Source organism: Mastigoproctus giganteus, chromosome 14 (genome assembly GCF_048544385.1).
Source record: "Mastigoproctus giganteus isolate SK-2022 chromosome 14, ASM4854438v1, whole genome shotgun sequence".
Taxonomy (NCBI): Eukaryota; Metazoa; Arthropoda; class Arachnida; order Uropygi; family Thelyphonidae; genus Mastigoproctus; species Mastigoproctus giganteus.
In genome coordinates, this window is record NC_143588.1 from 82,255,170 (window position 1) to 82,267,494 (window position 12,325).

Sequence of the window (12,325 nt, forward strand, 5' to 3'; positions counted from 1 at the left end):
TGACAAGGAATAGCAGAGTAGATTTTTTTTTTTTTTTTTTTTTATGTGAACCCCAAACACGAGAGGTATTAGAACCTATAGTACTTAGTACCGTGCTTGGGTTATGCACAAGGACCACCTGTGAAGCAAAAGGAATCATACAGGGAATATTTAGAACAACTAAGATGGGCAGTGACTGAATCAACTGATAACTGGGATTATATCATAAAAAGTAAGTGGAGCTTGGCACACCATAAATGAAAAAAATGGACATCACTGAGATTGGAACTAAGACCATGTGTATTTGTCAAATGAATGAGGGAGTGTTTGGGAGGTTTAGATATTTTTGCAGATAAGTCTGTTGTTCTATTAGTTTGACTATTCGTGATATATTCAGTAGCAAGAAGAAAAGGTGGAGAGGACAATGTAGGAATGAAATTTTTGGATACGGCATACACACAGCAAGAATATATCCAGCCCCTTGATATAACATGGTGTGTATGTCTTAACATTTATCCTTTGGAAGATGATAAACTTTATGATGACATTAATATGAACGCTGTAATTGTTTACATTTTGCACCAAAAAGAAGTGCTTTTGACTGCTAGCAATGGTTTATCAAAGATAACTGAAGTGTGGCAATGTTTCAGTGCAACACAAATGCAGTTGCACATATGTATATGTGGGGGGAGTCGTAAACTGAACAGCTGAAAAACAGTGCAGCCTGTGGTCACTTTAAGTATCATACAGCAAGTACTGAGATAAGTTTTTCACAATAAATAAAATTAATTTGATATCTGAATGACTATTCAGATATCTATTCACTTTTCACGCTATCCCCAGCCCCTAAAAAATACAGCACAATTATCTCCCTATACAGAAAACGAGTATAAAAAATGCCATATATAGCAGAGAACTACCCAGAATTCTTTAAATTTCCTTTTACTAAGGATATATAGTGCAACTTCAATACACTGCCCTCCTCTGTTTCAGATATACTACAGGTACAATCATATGACCCAATATGAATTTCAAACAAAGTGTCTGTCAAAGAACCAGTAAATCTCACACTGGAGACATCAGCAAGGATAACTATCTACATCATACTACCTCCAAGAGAGAAACTAACTACTGTAATTGTTTCAATATAAATTATTCAACACAACAAAGTAATTTTTATAAGCAATAGGACTTGTCAGAAAATAATTACTATAGATTCCAGTTTCTCTCCAGCCTTCTCTCAACCTACATATTTAATAAGAAGTATATCAGTGAAACACTTATTATAAACATTTATCACTTCACAAAGAACAAGACTATTCTGGAAGATTTTTGTGAACAATGGCATGACACTTCATTGACTGTACTGTCTCTTCTGTCAAAGTAAAAAAACTGTTTAAGTTTTGCAAAAGATACTAAAACAAAAACCAAATTCTTGAAAAAACCCATCCATTTTATCTGCCAGTTTTAAGAAATGTGCCATAATGTGTGAAGTAACTACTGAAAGTCTCACTGGGAGATGGGGACAACAGATTGATAGATGTTGTTGTTGGTATTGGATTTAATGACACAAGGGCTACTAAAGCCAAACTGTTTTTTTATTCAAAAGAAGCATATCGTTAGATGTTAAATTATATGCTTCTGTACAGGTTAATGTTTTAGATACATTACAAGTTCTTCAATATTTGCTTCATTTCCTAAGAAATTAGATAAATCAGGTGATATATTCAATATGGAGAGTGACTGAAAAGTGTTTGACCATTTGGTTGAATGTAAGGGACAATCAACCAGAAAATGACAGACCGTAAGTTGCATCTGACAGGACGAGCACTGAGGTGGGTTTTCTCCCAATAATAGGAAGAGATCCGAGTATTTAAAGTTTAAAATTTTTTTTTGTTAGTTGTTGGCACATTGGCTTCTGTGGCCATATTGCACCTCCCAAGGTTTTTGAATTTTCTACTCTGATCCAAGCCCGAGGCGAGATGAGTATGTCCAATTCTGAGTCTTGCCAGTACCAGTTCCTCTGGCCTGTTTCGTCAGAAGCCAGACAGCCACAGCTTTGGATCTTCTTTTATCTGGTAAAGTTTATTGTTGGTGTTACTTTTCAGATCTGTGCCCATTTATCGTAGCACACTTTGCATATGACAGACTTATAGTCAGTGTATAAGGAACTTGAGGATGCTTAGTGGCAAAGTCGACACTTTCATTTCTCGGAATGCCAGAATGGCTAGGGATCCAGCAAAAACTGATTAGACACACTGCAAGCGAATAGCTGGGAATGAATCTGTTTCATTGTAAGATGAGAAGAGGAGAAATTCTTCCTTATGGCAAAGAGAGCACTAAGAGAGAGTGTGTAAATTATGGCAGATGAGATGGAAAGCTCAATAATCTTACTAAGCATTAACTTAATGGCATATAATTCAACCGTGAAGACGCTGCAAGCTAGTGTTAGTGTGGCTGAACTTGTACGTAAAGGAAAAACTGCCGCAGCACCTACCATACTGTCAGTTTTGGAACCATCCGTATAAATTTTACAGGCATGGTTGTTCATAGCAGCATGAGCTGAATGTAACTGTCTGATATTGCAGGGAGGGATAATATTTTTCCCACACTGGAGAAAGTATATATCTTGAGAGACAGACACATATGTCCAAGGTGGAACAGGTGCAGTTGTGTCTTGAAAAATTTCATTTAAATTGACATTCCAACTCTGACCTAGCTCTGTTCCTGAGCAAGGCAGGTCTATTTTCATTTGGCTTGCTCTCGTAGAAGAATTCCCACCGAGTATTATAAAGATACTCCCAACTTGGGTGCAATGATAGAGAGGATCTTAGCAGCATAGTGTTTTCCTACGCAGGTGTAATGGGTGATCATACGCTTCAATATATAGACTTTGGATCGGAGAAGTCCTGAAAGCTCCCAGCACTGTGATGGATCATATTTAGCCGATTTAAAGTAGTGCTCCTGGCAGTCATACACTGGACAACCATAATCTAGCCAAGAATGGATTAAACTTCTATAAAGATGTAGCAAAGTATACCGATCAGCTCCCTGTGACATCGATGACACAGATCGAAGTATATTCAAATACTTTATACAAGAAGTTCTCAAATAAGTGATGTGTGCTTGGAAATTTAGTTTGCAGCCTAGTAGTAGTCCAAGAAATTTAACGGTATTAACAAGCAGGATTGGAGTATTGTTTATTTGTAGTTTAGGTTCGGGATGGAGCGCTTGTTTCTTACAAAAGTGAGTGACAGTGCATTTCTTTTCTGATAGTCGGTATCCATTTTGAAGTCCAGGATTCTATTTTGGTTATGGCAAGTTGGAGTTGCCGTTCGATGGTATTCATGCTTTGAGATGACAGGAAATGCTAAGGTCATCTGCATACATATAAGTTTGAATGGTTTTTGGGATATCTCGTCATGCTGCTAACTTGGATTGAAAACAGTGCTGGACTAAGCATTGATCACTGCAGGACTCCCTCTTCCTGAATGTGATATGTAGAGTGTACGTTTTTATATCGGACCTGAAAAGAACACAACTGCAGAAAAATTTTAATTATTTCTGGCAAATGGCCCCTAAGGTGCAGATGGTAGAGGTCCATAATAATACCATGATGCCATGTAGTATCAAATGCCTTTTCAATTTAGATCTTGAAATGATCTAGTCATGGTCAAGATCTTGATCTTGACCATGACTAGATCTTTCATGACAAAGGCACTGCGGATATGAGATTCGACTTTGATGAGCACACCCAGGGTTGATCTATTTTTTCGAAAGCCATACTACTGATGATCTGGAAAGAGGTTCTATGACTCCAGGATGTAAGTGAGCCTAGTATGTACCATTCTTTCAAATAATTTTCCCATGCAGCTCCTAAGAGATAATGGCCTGTAATTTTCAACACACGGAGGATTTTTTTTTCCTGTTTTTGATAAGGTGATAACGAACAAATGGCGCCATGAAGAACGATAGGTATTTTTAGAGAAGATCCAATTATAAAAAATTAATAGGGTTCTTGAGTCTTCAAGTAAATGCTTTAGCATAACGCAATGAACTCCATCTGAACCTGCGGCACAATTGGCAGATCTATTTAATGATTCTTGAAGTTCTATTAATGTAAACGGTTGGTTGTACAGGAATGAGCAGCACGTGAGCAAGCTGATTTTTTACCGTTCTGCACTTGCTTTGATGTTCTGGAAGGTGGATGCACAGGAGACAGAAGCTGAGATTTTTGCAAATGATTCTGCTAGTGCATTAACAACTTCTTCAGGAGTAGAAATGTCTTTCCCTTTCCAATGAAGTATCGAAGAGGGCAACCGAACAAATTTGCCTTTTATCGCCTGTATTCTTTTACAGGTTACCCGCGTATCAGTGTCTTTGGTGATAGTTGAGGCAAAAGCAATCCATGAATCCCATTTCACTTTCCACCTAACTTGTCTAGCTTTTTTGCTTTCAGTCTTTAAAAAGCAATTATGTTACTAGTGCTGGGATAGTTGCAGAAATTATTCCAAACACAGTTTTTTTCAATTGCCTGTTTGGCAATTAAACAATTCGTATTCCACCAGTTATTTCTGTTTTCAATATGACCTGGATTTTGGAATGGAGATCTTATCTGCAGTCAGAATCTGATTAATTTGTTATGTAACTGTTTACATCATCTATATGTCATCATCTATATGTCTTTGATGCAGTCACAAAAGAACTGGATGCAGGGAATAACTTTGATATTATATACTTGGATCTTAGAAAGGCTTTTGATACTGTTGCACATGGAAGACTGCTACACAAATTGGAGCAGTGTGACATTGGAGGCAAATTGCTGCTATGGATAAAGGGGTGGTTGAGGGGGAGAAGACAGAGAGTGGTAATCAATGGACACTGCTCATCGTGGACTAATGTTATTAGTGGAGTCCCTCAGGGCTCAGTGTTGGGTCCATTATTGTTTTCTGTATTTATAAATGATATTGATGATGGTATATCAAGCTTAATGTCCAAGTTTGCAGATGATACAAAGGTTGGCAGGGTTGTCAAGAACACTACTGACACTATGCTGCTGCAACAGGATCTGGAAAGGTTGAGCAGATGGGCTGAGAGGTGGCAAATGAAGTTTAACATTGACAAATGTAAAGTACTACACATGGGAAAAAGCAACCCCAGAGCAACGTATCAACTCTGTGGTACTACACTGACAGTGGTAGAGAATGAAAGGGACTTGGGGGTGATTGTGCAGGCAGATATGAAGTTCTCTGAGCAGTGCAGACGGGCTGCAAGAGTAGCTCATGGAGTATTGTCAATGATATACAGGAATTTTTCCAGCAGGGATAAGGAGGTGATTATTCCATTGTATAAGGCAATGGTCAGGCCACACCTAGAGTACTGTATACAGGTCTGGAGGCCTCATTTCAAGAAGGATGTAGAGCTGCTGGAACGAGTACAGAGAAGGGCAACAAGATTAGTGAATGGAACAAAGGGGTGCTCTTACGAAGAAAGGCTTAAGTTTTGCAAATTACAGTGTCTGGAGACTAGGCACCAGCGAGGTGATCTGATAGAGGTGTATAAAGCCTTGAATGGTTTAAGCATGCTCAATGCTGATGGGATTCTTCCTCTAGCTCAGAAAAATCACCTGAGAGGGCATAAATTCAAATTGAGGAAAGACAGATGCAGGATAGACGTGCGGAAATTTGCCTTTAGCCAGCGGGTGGTTGGTTGGTGGAACAGACTGCCATCCCTTGTGGTGGAGGTTGATAGCCTAAATAAGTTTAAGGCTCAGCTGGACAGGTATTTTGAACGAACAGAGGGGTGAAGTGGAAGTGGGTTTTTTTTTTTTTTTTTTTTGGCTGATGCTGCATAAGCTTGCTTTCTTGCATCAAATGCCTCTACTAATGCTAAATGCTAATGCTAATGCTAAACAAAATCTGTCTAAGAGTATTTGAGCATAACCCTAGTTTGCCTTTTTTAAACTGCCAAGTGGATTGTTGATCGGGATTTGGAGTTACCCCTGTTTGTAGTGAGCAAATAATTGGAAAGTGATCACTGCTAAGGGGATCGGTTAATACCAAACATATCATGATTGGAAATATGGATGGTTAACAAATTGAAATGTCTATAGCAGAAGCAGATCTGGATGGTTAACAAATTGAAATGTCTATAGCAGAAGCAGATCTGGATGGTAAGTGAATGTAGGCAGGAGATCCAAATTTAATAAATTAAGATCATTATTATTCATGAATTCTTCTATCCACTGTAGCAAACTCCCACAATGGATGGTGTTACATTAAAGTCACAAAAAAGACAAACTGGAGTTGGGAGTTGTGAAATGAGATTGTCAAGTTCTGAAAGTAGAAGTGGTGTAGATGGCGGAATATAAATGGAAACAATGATAAATGATGTACCAACTGCAATGCGAGCTGCCACAGCTTATAGGGTAGTTCTCAATTGGATCGGCCTGGATGGTATGTTAGCATTAACAAGAATAGCTACTCCTCCACATGCAGGTGATTCTGAGTTCCTACCTCATCTGTAAATGGTATAATTTGAAAATTTTGGCAAAACTTGAGGTGACAAGAATGTTTCCTGTAAGCATACGCCTATGGGATTGAATTGAGCTATTAAATCTCTTAAGTTATCAGAATGACCGCAGTGCCTTTGTCATGAAACAACATATGGTGTTATGCATTATTTAAGTTTACCTGAGGATGATTCATCTGACTGTTTTTTGTACATGAAACATTTTTTCCAGTCTTTTTTTTTTGGGAATGTGGGGCATCCAATATCCATGGTGTCATCTGCATGGAGTTCTAGAATGGGCTGCTCATTATCTAGCAGCTCTTCTACATACACTCAGCATGGTCTGTGCTTGTTAACAGGAGAGACTGCTTCTACAGGAATGGGATACACTTAAATAGAATATTTGCTGATGCTATTGAGGCAGTGTTAAGTGGGTTGGAAAACTGCTAGCTTAGGGGGATTCACAGACTAAAAGGTTAAAAGTAGCTGCAGGCAGAGGTGAAGGTGATTCTTGCACTACTTCTATTAGAATAAGCAGCAGCCTGGAGCGAGGGGTGCTGGGGGTTTCAGGGACTGATGGCAGTCATCATGAAACAGGTGGTTATATGGGATGTGTTAAGGTAACTAAGAATAGGTGCATGTATACCAATGCTAGAAATATTGTAAATAAATTTGATGATAGATTTGATGATGAAGTGTTGGTCAAGACATCAAAGGTGGATATTGTTGGGATATCAGAGACATGGTGTCACACAGATATTAGAAATGCAGAATTGGAATTTGGGAAGTACAGAAAGGATAGAGAGGAGGTGGTGTTATGTTGTTAATTAAGAAAAACAAAATCAAAAGAAGTGCTTCCAGCAGACATAGATGAACATTGCAGTGTTCAGTCAGTTTGGTGTGACATAAGCACAGCAAAAGCAAAAATAAGAGTAGGAGTGTGTTATAGGCCTAATGACTTGAATGAGTAAATGAACAATTGTAAAGAGAAATAGAGTGGGCTAGTAAATCAGAATGTCTTATAATGGGGGATTTTAACTTCCCAGATATTGACTGGAACTTCTGGATTGGTCACTCGCAACACTAGTACGACTTTTGTGGATTTATTGGATGATTGTTTTCTGCAGCAGCATGTTCGAGAGGCAACCGGACAGGGTAATACTCTTGATCTGGTTATCAGCAGTTATCATTCATGTATTAAGAATTTGCAGATAAAGGAACCACTAGGTGGCAGTGATCACAGCGTACTGATGTGGGATTTACTTAAAGATATAATTACCATCAGGGGTAAAGGAAAGGGTTTTTGCTTCTGTAAAGGTGAGTACAGTGGTAGTTGTAGTAGTGGCATGTGATGCAAGAAAACAAGTGTATGCACTTATGCAGCATCAGTCAAAAAAAAAAAAAAAAAAAAAAATCACACCATTCCCTCCAAATGCCTGTCCAGTTCCTCCTTAAATATATTCAACCTATCAACTTCCACAACGACAGATGGAAGTTTGTTCCAGCAAGCAACCACCCGCTGGCTAAAAGCAAATTTCCGCACATCTATTCTACATCTGTCTTTTCTTAATTTGAATTTATGCCCCCTTAGGTTCGTAATCTGAACAAGTGGAAGGATCCCATCAGAATTCAGCGTGCTCAGCCCATTCAAGGCCTTATATACCTCAATCAGATCACCGCGCAGGTGCCTGGTCTCCAGCCACTGCAATTTGCAGAACTTAAGCCTCTCTTGGTAAGAGGATCCCTTCATTCCCCTCACCAATCTTGTTGCCCTTCTCTGTACACGCTCGAGTAAATCTACATCCTTCCTAAAATGAGGCCTCAAGGCGTGGCCTGACCATTGCCTTATACAGAGGGACAATCACCTCCTTCTCCCTGCTAGCAAAATTCCTATATATCATTGACAAAACCCCATGACCTGCCCTGGCAGCCTGTCTGCACCGCTCAGAAAACTTCATATCTGACTGCACAATTACTCCCAGGTCTTTTTCATTTTCTACAACCTTATGTGTAGTACCACACAGTTGGTACGTTTCTCTGGGGTTACTTCTATCCATATGCAGTACTTTGCATTTGTCAAGGTTAAACTTCAGTTGCCACTTCTTAGCCCATCTGCCCAAATTATCTAGATCCTGTTGCAGTAGCACACTGCCATTACTGTCATTAACAACCCTACCAACCTTTGTATCATCTGCAAACTTCGACATTAAGCCTGATATACCTTCATCAGTATCACTGATAAATATACAAAATAACAGTGGAGCTAACACCGAACCCTGTGGGACTCCACTAATAACATTATTCCACGAAGAACAGCACCCATTGATTACCACCCTCTGTCTTCTCCCACTTAACCATCCTTTTATCCATTGTAGCAACTTGCCCTTAATACCATTCTGCTCCAAAATGTTTTTAAATTCTGTACAGTGGGATCAACTGATGATGTTACCAACAGCAAATTCTAGGCGGGAAGCATTCAAGGAATTAATCGTGGAAGATACTAAATATTTCATACCTATTAAGAAATATTGTTGAAGGTTTAGGCCTAAATGGTTATCAAATGAACTAATCAGACTCGTGACAGAGAAGAAAAATGCATGGGATGCATATAAATTATCAGGCGACACAGAAGCCTATGGCAGATATAAGCTAGTCTAATCAAGTCACAAAGGAGGTTAGGCAGGTGAAGGCAGATTATGAGAAATCTTTGGCAAGGGATGCTAAGAAAAACAGCAAGGATTTCTTAACTTTTATAAACTAAAAGGAAGGGGTTGAATCTGATTGGTCCACTTGATATCGATGGTTCAACTGTTGATGATCCTGCTTAGATAGTAAACAAACAATGAATATTTTGCATCTACATTCACACGAGAAGTTATTAATGTTTGAAAATGTCAGAAGGTTATCAAATTGTAGTAGGGTGCTTAATGACTGTAATAATTGAGAACAAAGTGGAGGAGAAATTGTTGAAGTTAAGCATAAGAAAGACACCTGGGGTGGATGGGATCTATCCAGTTATATTAAAGGAGTTATTAATGTTTGAAAATGCCAGAAGGTTATTAAATTGTAGTAGGGTGCTTAATGTCTTTGTAATAATTGAGAGCAAAGTGGAGGATAAATTGTTAAAGTTAAGCATAAGAAAGGCACCTGGGGGTGGATGGAATCTATCCAGTTATATTAAAGGTGGCAAAGGAACTAAGCAAACCTTAGCCATAATTATGAGAGCATCTTTAGACTCAGGGGAGATCCCCACGGACTTGCGATGTGCAAATGTATCCCCAATTCACAAGGGGGGGGATCGAAGGGTGACACGAGTAATTACAGACCAGTTAGTTTAACTTCTGTTCCGGGTAAAATAATGGAGTCACTGGTTAAAGATGTATTGCAGGATCATCTAGACAAGACTGCAGCAATAATTCAGACACAGCATGGGTTTGTTAATTGAAAGTCTTGTCTGATGAAGCGGGTAGCTGGAACAAACTTCCATCTGTCGTTGTGGAAGTTGATAGATTAAATAAATTTAAGGAGGAACTGGACAAACATTTAGAGGGGGTTTGTTTTGTAAAATTTTTTTTTTTTTTTTTTTTTTTTGGCTGATGCTGCATAAGCTCCTATATCACATGTATGAGCTTATACATCACATGCCACTACTACTACATATTGTTGGTGTGAGATTCCATTTTTTTAGAGCCTGAGTCAGAGTTTAATTGTTCTTTTTCAACTGAGACCGATGGGGTATGAGTAGGAATGCTAATTGGAGTATGTGGCTTCACTAGTTTTTTGTAAGCTTATCTTTTTTAAAGGTTGAAAGTGTAATTTAAGCCAATTTACTAGAGAGGTGTTAGGTGGAAATGATACATCTATTTGTGCTACAGTAGAAACAAAGTTTCAAGTGTGAGCTGCATAAGAATGACCACTAGGCATGGTCAACATAACTCATCTATGTGCCTCAGGAACCGTCACTTTTATTTTCAGTTTTGTATTTTTGAATTTTCTTTCCTGTTATCCATAGCTCACACATTTTGGAAAAGACTGGATGGCTTCCTTTGCAGTTTGGACAAACAGGGGTTTTGACTGTAAAATCCGCTTATGTCATCTTTAGAGCTGTAGATGGGATGTATGGCTTTCCCTCGACAAGCCTGCTGGGAATGACTGTATTTCTGACATTTAAAGCAACGAACAGGTGGTTTGTTTGTTATTTGGTTTTTAGGAGCATTAGCAACTAAAGCCATATTGCTCCGGGAATATGCGGTGGTCATTCCCTTAACCTTTTCGCATCCACCGTATTTGGTGGTGACGGGCTCGAACCCCGGTCTAATCAAGAAGCGTGTGCTACGCACTGCTGCTCCTTCCCATCTGGCTACGGAGGTGCCCCAACGAACAGGATTCAAGATGTAAGGTCAAATCCGAAAGTTTAAATAACCAGCTTTAATCAAGGATGATAAGCCTGGAGTGCTAAGTCAGAACGATGGATCTAGCTGGAGTGAGATTTCCATCTTTTTTCTTCATGATCCGTTTCCCATTTATTACTTTTTTGACTGCTGAGTTCTTGGAGTAGTTCTTCTTCGGAGACTGTAATTAGGTCCCACTCGCTGATGACACCTTTTGATGAATTTAGTGTTTTGTGGAGAGTAATTGATACTGTCAACCCACCAAATGTTTTTAACAGGCGCTCAGAATGTTTTGAGGTGGCTGTTTCAATTAGAAGGTCTCTGGATTGCAGTCTTTTAACCATTTTTGGTGATCGAGCAATAGACGGCAAGATTTTTTGAATTAAAAATGGTGATAACTTCCTCACAAGTTGGGTGGATAGGGAATGAATCACCAGGAAGTTTGGTAAATCGTCATGACATTCTGCTTCTCTTCGCAGTCTTTTAGGTTGACTTGAGTCATGATCAATATTAGAAGTTTCTGCACTTGAGCTCGAAAGCTGTGTTTTTGATAGTTGTTTTTATTCATGATGGCTCCTTTTGGCCCTGGGGGCTTTGTCTTTACCACCCAGGTTACCGTCCTCACCATGGGGAGATTGATAGATGAAAGATATCATAACCCCAGAGGCTCACATCTGGTGAGTATGGGCTTGGCACACCAAGGGTCCTGAGCTGGATATCATCATTCTTCTCTTTCTTGGTGATTCCTTTCTACTTCTCTCTCTCTATCTATCTATCTCAGGTTATCTCCGGAATTTTTTTTTTTTTTTTTGGCTGTTGTAGCATAAGCTTCAGGCTTCCTTGCACCATATGGCTAATAATAATAAAAAAATAATAATAATAATAATTTCAATAACTCCAAAACCTAGCAGATGGGTATAGTGGAGTAGCTATCTATCTGTTTGATTTAGGGATTATTGAAATGCTATGTCCTTCCACTATCAATGTTATTTAGACTTTCATTAAGATTTTCAAGTAATTGAAAATCTAAATGAAAGTCTAAAATTTTCAAGTAATTGAAATTAGTGATTTCATCACTAATCAGAATAAATATCCAACTTTGATTCTTATCATACTTCAAAAGAGCCTCAATTAATTTTAAAGGTAATTTCGGCTGCTGTTGAGCACAAGAAAATTTTATACAGACTGTTCAACAGCATTTTATAACAGCAATATTTCATATCCGAGCTGCAGTCATAATGGAAAAAAAAAAAAACTGGTCAACTAGAAAAATGCTGAGATTTATGTCAATGTAAGAGAAAAATAAACAAGCAACATCACATTACCTACTAACCCATAAAGACTTAGTGACAAGAAGGCAACCATTCAGTAGTTCCTGCTATCTACCAACATAAGATTTGTTTGTTTAAGGATTTTATGGCACATCAATGTCTGAGGCTATAATG